General features: G+C 41.8%; 1 pseudogene; it reads left to right on the top strand.

The window, feature by feature from the left end:
- Positions 1-719: 719 nt before the first annotated feature.
- LOC136536731 (uncharacterized) lies at positions 720-1,507 on the top strand (annotated as a pseudogene).
- Positions 1,508-8,007: the final 6,500 nt, after the last annotated feature.

Raw genomic sequence — 8,007 nt, 5'->3', positions numbered from 1 at the left:
CTGTGATGATCCAAGCAACTGTGTAACCTTCTTTACTAGCTGATTAGATGTAATAGCTTGTATTAGTTCTTGGAGGACTCATCACTAGGAGGATGGTGCACATAGATCATGGAGATGGAGATCATCATGGTGAACAGGTTCTATGGAGATGGAGATCACCACTAGAAATCGGGCCATACTATGTCACAACTATGTGAATGCTACTCTTTTGTTTTACTCTACATGATGTGATGTTAGAAGTAGAATGATCCCTCACAAATTTTAAGTTATGTATGCCCTCCCAACTAAAACTTGCACTGTCCCATGTCTTGTACAATTGGTGGTGGGTCTATGAAATTAGAGTATCACTAGTTTTCCTTGACTAGATGGGTTTGTATCGGATACTTACACGCATAAGGGTTGGTTTGCTTCACAAGGTCATCTTAACGGTTAAGGACTTTGGGGCATGAAGGTTGGGCGCCGAGACATGGAGATGTCACCCAACAACAGGAGTCATATGTGATATTATTAGCAAAGAGTTGCTTATCGATCTTCCTTGACTGCTAGTGGTGATGCTAAAGCTCACTAGTAGACTTGTTAGTTGTGGATCCTAAATCACTAAGTATCAATAGAGGGATATTGATTTTAGTGGGAGTAGAGTCTGTTAAAAGTTTAATGTGATTTACTCTATCATGGATACTTTTGTCTTACTATTTTGCATTATTATTTGTTGTAGATAAATGGCACCTAGCAACACCACACCGTTTGCTTTGCGTTCAGTCCTTGAGAAGGACAAGTTGAATGGAACAAACTACACAGATTGGATCCGTAACCTGAGAATTGTTCTTAGGGCTGATAAAAAGGAAGATGTTCTGGACACCCCATTACCAGAAGAACCTGCTGATGATGCACCTGCTGCCGTTAAGAATGCTTACAAGAAAGCATGTGATGCTAATCTCGAAGTAAGCTGCCTTATGCTTGCTTGCATGGAACCCGAACTGCAGATGCAGTTTGAAACAAATCATGAGGCGTACGATATGATCGTGGCGCTTAGAGATATGTTCTAGACATAGGCTAGGACTGAAAGGTTCAATGTGTCTAAGGCTTTTGTGGAAAGCAAGCTAGCAGAAGGAGTAGTAGTAGGGCCACATGTAATCAAGATGGTTGGTTATGTTCAATGGTTGGAGAAGCTAGGCTTCCCACTAGGCCAAGAGTTGGCCACTGATTTCATTCTTTCATCTCTTCCGCCTAGCTATGGGAACTTCATCTCGAACTACCATATGCATGGGGCAGAGAAGGGTCTGAATGAACTATGTGGCATGCTTAAAACAGCAGAGGGTGACATTAAGAAAAGCGCTGGCAGCAGCTATGTGATGGCAATACAGAACAAGCCTATCTTTAAAAAAAGGGCAATTATTGGAAGAAGAAGGGCAAGGCTATGAACTCTAAGCCAAACCCAGCGCCCAAGGTTAAAGCTAGACCTGCTCCAGATAAAGAGTGCTTTTATTGTCATGAACTTGGTCACTAGAAGAGAAATTGCAAGCAGTATCTGGCTTCGTTGAAGAATGGTGGAAGTAAGAGTACTTCCACCTTAGGTACGCTTCTTATTAATGTCATAGATAACATATTTCTCGCTGATACAATTATTAATTCTTGGGTATTTGATACCGGATCGGTTGCTCATATTTGCAATTCGATGCAGGGACTGATAAAAAGTAGAAGCGTTGAAAGAGGAGAAGTTGATATCCGTGTGGGCAATAATGCAAGGGTTGCTACGTTGACCGTCGGGACGATGCAACTCCACCTCCCATCAGGATTTATCATGGAGTTGAATAATTGTTATTTCGTTCCTAGTTTAAGTCGAAACATTATGTCTCCTTCATGCTTGATGAAGGATGGTATTCATTTGCGAGTGAAAATAATGGTTGTGTGATCTCTAAGAATAATATGTTTATGGCTTTTGCACCCATTGTGATTGGATTGTTTGTTTTAAGTCTTGATGATTCACCTGTCTATAATATAAGTGCTAAAAGGCCTCGGCCTAATGATTTGAGTCCTACCTACATGTGGCATTGTCGTTTGGGTCATATAAGTGAAAAGCGCATGAAGAAGCTCCATTCTGATGGACTTTTAACTTCGTTTGATTTTGAATCATACGAAACATGTGAGGCTTGCTTGCTAGGCAAGATGACCAAGGCGCCTTTCATAGGTTTTCCTGAGAGCGCATTAGACTTGTTGGAACTCATACATACCGATGTATGCGGACCAATGAGCACGACAACTAGAGGAGGGTTCCAATACTTCATAACTTTTACTGATGATTTTAGTAGATATGGCTATGTCTACTTGATGAGGCACAAGTCTAAAACATTTGAAAAGTTCAAGGAATTTCAAAATGAAGTTGAAAATCAGCGTGGCAAGAAAATTAAGGCCTTACGATCTGATCGTGGAGGCGAGTATTTAAGCCACGAGTTTAGCAATCATCTAAAGAGCTGCGGAATTGTTCCAAAGCTTACGCCGCCTGGAACACCTCAGAGAAACAGTGTATCCGAGCGACGTAATCGAACCTTGTTGGACATGGTTCGATCAATGATGAGCCAGTCGAACCTACCGTTGTCATTCTGGGGATACGCTCTAGAAATAGCAGCTTTCACACTTAATAGGGTAACGTCTAAATCCATAGTTAAGACACCATATGAGATGTGGATTGGAAAGACTCCCAGTTTATCTTTTCTAAAGATTTGGGGATGTGAAGTATTTGTCAAATGACTTTAGTCGGACATGCATTTTCGTGGGATATCCAAAGGAAACTTTAGGATATTATTTCTATAACCGATCGGAGGGCAAAGTGTTTGTCGCTCGGAATGGTGTTTTCCTAGAGAAAGAGTTTCTCAAAGGGGAGAAGAATGGAAAGACAGTGCATCTTGAAGAAGTTCAGGATGAGCCAATTGGGCAAGAATCAACGAGTGATGCTAGCGTAGCAGAACAAGTTGAGATATCCATGGCAAGAGAAGCACCACCACAACCACGAAGGTTGGCGAGGCTCCACGAATTGCGGGAAATATTATTGTTGGACAATGATGAGCCTGCAACATATGCAGAAGCAATGATGGACCCAAACTTTGAAAAATGGCAGAGTGCCATGCAATCCGAAATAGAGTCCATGGGAGACAATCAAGTTTGGAACTTGGTTGACCCGCCTGATGGTGTTAAAACCATAGAGTGCAAATGGATCTATAAGAAGAAGAAAGATATGGATGGAAATGTTCGCATCTATAAAGCTCGACTTGTTGCAAAAGGTTTTCGACAAGTTCAAGGAGTTGACTATGATGAGACCTTCTCGCCCATAGTGATGCTTAAATCTACTCAAATTATTCTAGCCATAGCTACATATTTTGATTATGAGATATGGCAGATGGATGTCAAGATAGCTTTCCTGAATGGAAATTTAACTAAGGACGTGTATATGATGCAGCCCGAGGGTTTTGTCGATCTAAAAAATGTTGGAAAGGTATGCAAACTTCATAAATCCATTTATGGGTTGAAGCAAGCATCTAGGAGTTGGAATATTCGTTTTGATGAAGTGGTCAAAGGGTTTGGCTTCATTAAGAACGAAGAAGAGGCTTGTGTTTACAAGAAGGTTAGTGGGAGCTCTATAGTATTTCTAATCTTATATGTGGATGACATATTATAGATTGGAAACAACATTCCTATGCTTGAAAACCATCAAGCCCTCACTGAAAAAAAGTATTTCGATGAAGGACTTAGGGGAAGCAACATATATTCTGGGCATCAAAATCTATAGAGATAGATCCAGAAGGCTTATAGGATTAAGCCAAGATACTTACATTGACAAAGTGTTAAAATGGTTCAGCATGGAACAAGCAAAGAAAGGGTTCTTGCCTATGTCACATGGCTTACACCTTAGCAGGACTCTGTGTCCTTCGACAACTGATGAGCAGGATCGCATGAATAGAGTACCATATACTTTGGCTATCGGATCTATCATGTATGCAATGATAAGTACTCACCCAGATGTTTCATATGCGCTAAGTATGACAAGCAGACACCAGTCTGATTTGGGTGAGAGTCACTGGACAGTGGTGAAAATCATTCTTAAGTACTTCAAAAGGACTAAAGAAATGTTCCTCGTATATGGAGGTAATGAGGAGCTCGTTGTAACAGGTTACACCAATGCTAGTTTCCAATCAGACAAAGATGATTCAAAGTCACAATCAGGATTTGTGTTTACGATAAATGGTGGTGCTGTTAGCTGGAAGAGTTCCAAGTAGGAGACGATGACTGATTCTATGACAGAAGCTGAGTACATAGCGGCTTCAGAAGCCGCAAAGGAGGGTGTTTGGATAAGGAATTTCCTTATTGAGCTTGGTGTGTTCCTGAATGCGTCCAGCCCATTAAATCTCTACTGTGATAACAATGGAGCTATTGTGCAAGCAAAGGAGCCAAGGAATCACCAGAAGAACAAACATGTAATGCGGTGATTTCATCTCATTCGAGACTTTGTTAACCGGGGTGAGATCAAGATATGCAAAATACATATAGAATTGAATATTTCTGATCCTTTGACAAAGCCTCTCCCATAGTCTAAGCATGATGCACATGTAAGAGCTATGGGTATTAGATATCTTCTAGATTGACTCTAGTGCAAGTGGGAGACTGTTGGAGATATGCCCTAGAGGCAATCATAGAGATGATGCTCTAGAGGCAATCATAGAGATGATGGTATTCCATTGTATCCATGTTTCATATTGTGTTCCTTGATTATCCATTAAAGGCTACTTGAATTGATTTGCAATTATGTAAATTGTATGTGAAACTCTTTACTTGTATGGTTATTCTAAAGTTGTCCCTAGTCAGAGTTCATGTGAGGACACACATGAATATTAGACTAGTACATGTATTAGCTGATGACTATGTTTCACAAGTCATGGACATGCAGATGTCAAACTAATAATGTGGGCACATGTAGAGACATGTGTCAGCACTGACCCAACATGAGATATAGTTACATAGTTCTCTTTACACAATGTGTACGCTTTGTCCTTAGACCTAAGATTGTTGCATGCACTCAATATGTGAATCGACCTACTTAGGGGCTGTCAAATGCTACTCCGTAACTAGGTAGTTATAAAGGTAGCTTTCGGGTTTGTTAGGAAGCATGCTGTGAGGTATGATCAGTCAAGATGGAATTTGCCCCTCTCTACTTGAGAGAGATATCTCTGGGCCCCTCGAGTGATCGAATCTAGAAATGCATGGCCATGCTACGTGAGGTTAAGAGTTAACCTAGAAAGGGATTTTGAATTACAGGATTGAGAAAGAGAGGTTGGCTTGAAGCTAGACCAAATATCGTGAGGCAAAGGGAATAGCATGTACATGATGTTGTGATGGTTCGTCTGATATGATCTTCGTGTGCGTATAGGAGTTGGCATGCCTTGCTAGAGGCCACTACCAACTATTGGCTGAGTAGAAGTACTCACATCATGTCTATACGCATGTGAACCTATAGGGTCACACACTTAAGGGGCTAGAAGCCCAATGAAGATCTGATCTGAATTGGACCAGATTTACGAGTACTAATGGGCCTCGGACCTAGAGGCCTGTCAGGGACCTCTATATATTAAGGGGTAGGGGTGGCTTAGGGGTTGGACATTTTTGGCGCAGCTGCTGCTCCATCTCCCATGCCCAGCAGCTGTCCATCTCCCACGCCCTCACTGAGTTGCACTCATGGATCTAGCAGTCCGGTTTGCGACGCTTCCTCCCCGCACATGTGGATACCTTGGAAGTGTTGCATCTGCAACACTTGGACGAGCCGCTGCACGAGGAGGACACCGCTGAACGTTTGATGTGGAGGTGATCGACTACACTACCCTAACGTGCTTCATCAACTTCCACATTTGCGCGTCTAGTGCTAATCCCATGATCTATAACAGAAGTGTTCCTGTTTTACGCGGTAGAAATATTTTTTTGTGCTAAGCCTACCTCGTATTGCTACAAGTACACACAAGCATTTCTGGCATCATAGCTAGGGATGACAACTTAGCAAAAGTGATGCTAATAAATGTCAATAACATTAGGTGGCTACTTAAACAAGTGACATCTTAATAAATACCAACAAGCATTTCTGGCACCATTGTCGGGGAAGGTAGCTAGGCAAAAAGGAATATTGATAAACTTGTACTTATTGATGTGATCGAGGAAACCATATACCCCTGCTCAAACAGGATTACCCTTGTTCTATCTACTTTTATATCTTATGCAGGGTAATGTATGACTGGTGTTGACCTTCCAACAAACTACGTTGAAGATCTAGAAGCATTAATCAGGAGGACTAGAGCTAAACTCAAGAAAGTTCTAGCTTTAGAATCGGAAGACAACTTGACAAGGCGAAGCTTAACACCAGTTTTTGAACCCATGGACAACAAGACTCCGTGAATTCTCCGCTCCAACTACGGCCAACATCCATTCTGGACCAGTGATCAACATCGGAGACAATGCTTTTGAGCTCAAACCAACTCTCATCAACATGGTGCAAGCTAGCTATTTTTGTGGAAAGGCACATGAAGATGCGAGTGCTCATCTCCAACATTTCCTGGAGATCTACAACACTTTCACCATCAAGGGAGTTACTAGAGATGCCATATTACTTTGCCTTTTCCCATTTTCACTTTCAGGTGTTGGCGGTCACTATCGATCAAATCTAACTGCCAATTAATGTCCAAAATGGGAGAAATAAACAAACTTATGACACATATGCATATACTATTGACCTAGTTCCACTTGTATTGGAGAAAACATGTTTTGTGGGACACACATTCGAATACAAGTGGAAAACCAAGCAAAATGCGCAACCAGGCAAAGCGTAAAGCAGATTCATGTAACCAAACATCAAAGAAAGAGAAGAAAGGCCACCTACATGGCAAACTTGGGCCGAGCACCGACATGGAATGGGCCCAGGCCCACCCAGGAACCAACCATGTGAAGGCGGTTGTGAGGCAGGCGCACCAGCATGCGGGCGCATTAGGGGTGCGGCTACACCCTAGGGGCTACCACCTAGGCTCGCCTTCCATCGACTGGTGCATGCCACCATGCTAAGGCAGTTTTGGCTGATCTCCTTATTTTTTAGTGCCAAACCGACCATCAACCACTATAAGAAGAGGGATGGAGCTCTCTTTCAACACAAAAATCATTTGGAGATACACACCTCACTACCACTTCTTGTATTTTTACTTTAGTAGTCTTTTGTGAGCTAGCAAAGCTATCAAGGAGAGCTTGGCTCCTTGGAAGAAGAGAGGAATCTTGGTATGAATACTATAAAGAGTTCTTCCATAGTCATTCCCTTATATCTTCAATATAGTAGTGCATATGAACTAGAGTATAGTTGTCTTGTTATAATCATGATATATGAACTAGCATATAGTTTGTGTGTTATGATCTTAACATGTTCAACTTTATGCATAACCATTCATATGACTTGTATGAGTAGAAGTAGAGCTAGGTTGAGGTGGCAGTTCATCGTTCCTTCGGATTTGCCCATATCGTATGCTTGTTGATCCATAGGGTCGGAGTCCCAGGGGATATGGGTACTTTCTTTGTACACGTGTGTGGTGCTCGGGTGCATGGGAACCTTTGGATATGATGGTACCTATGGTTGAGGGGTAGGCGGTAGGTGGTGATAGCCCTGTCTGTCCCTTGTAATCCTCTAGGTTTAGGTACTGTGTAGAGGTTTGAAAGTCTCTCGCACTTGCTGGTAGACCAGTGCTCCGAGATGTCCCCATCCATCTTAGACTTAGTTCTAACTCTAATCATAATTTGATGATCATTAACTGTTCTTTGTATAGCTATATTTGACCATGATGGCTCCACTTAGTAATATTCTTTTATTCTTTGTTTTCCTTTTATCCTTGAGGTTAGCCTAGATGCGTGTCCACTATCCTTGAAATACCATTTTTACCCCTGCCATGAACTATTGGTTTACTAATGCAAGTATGTAATCTTGTTCATGCTCAT

The sequence above is a fragment of the Miscanthus floridulus genome, chromosome 2, assembly GCF_019320115.1.
Source record: "Miscanthus floridulus cultivar M001 chromosome 2, ASM1932011v1, whole genome shotgun sequence".
NCBI classification, from domain to species: domain Eukaryota; kingdom Viridiplantae; phylum Streptophyta; class Magnoliopsida; order Poales; family Poaceae; genus Miscanthus; species Miscanthus floridulus.
Note: the sequence above shows the minus strand (reverse complement) of the source record. Positions and strands in the feature narration are given on the sequence as shown.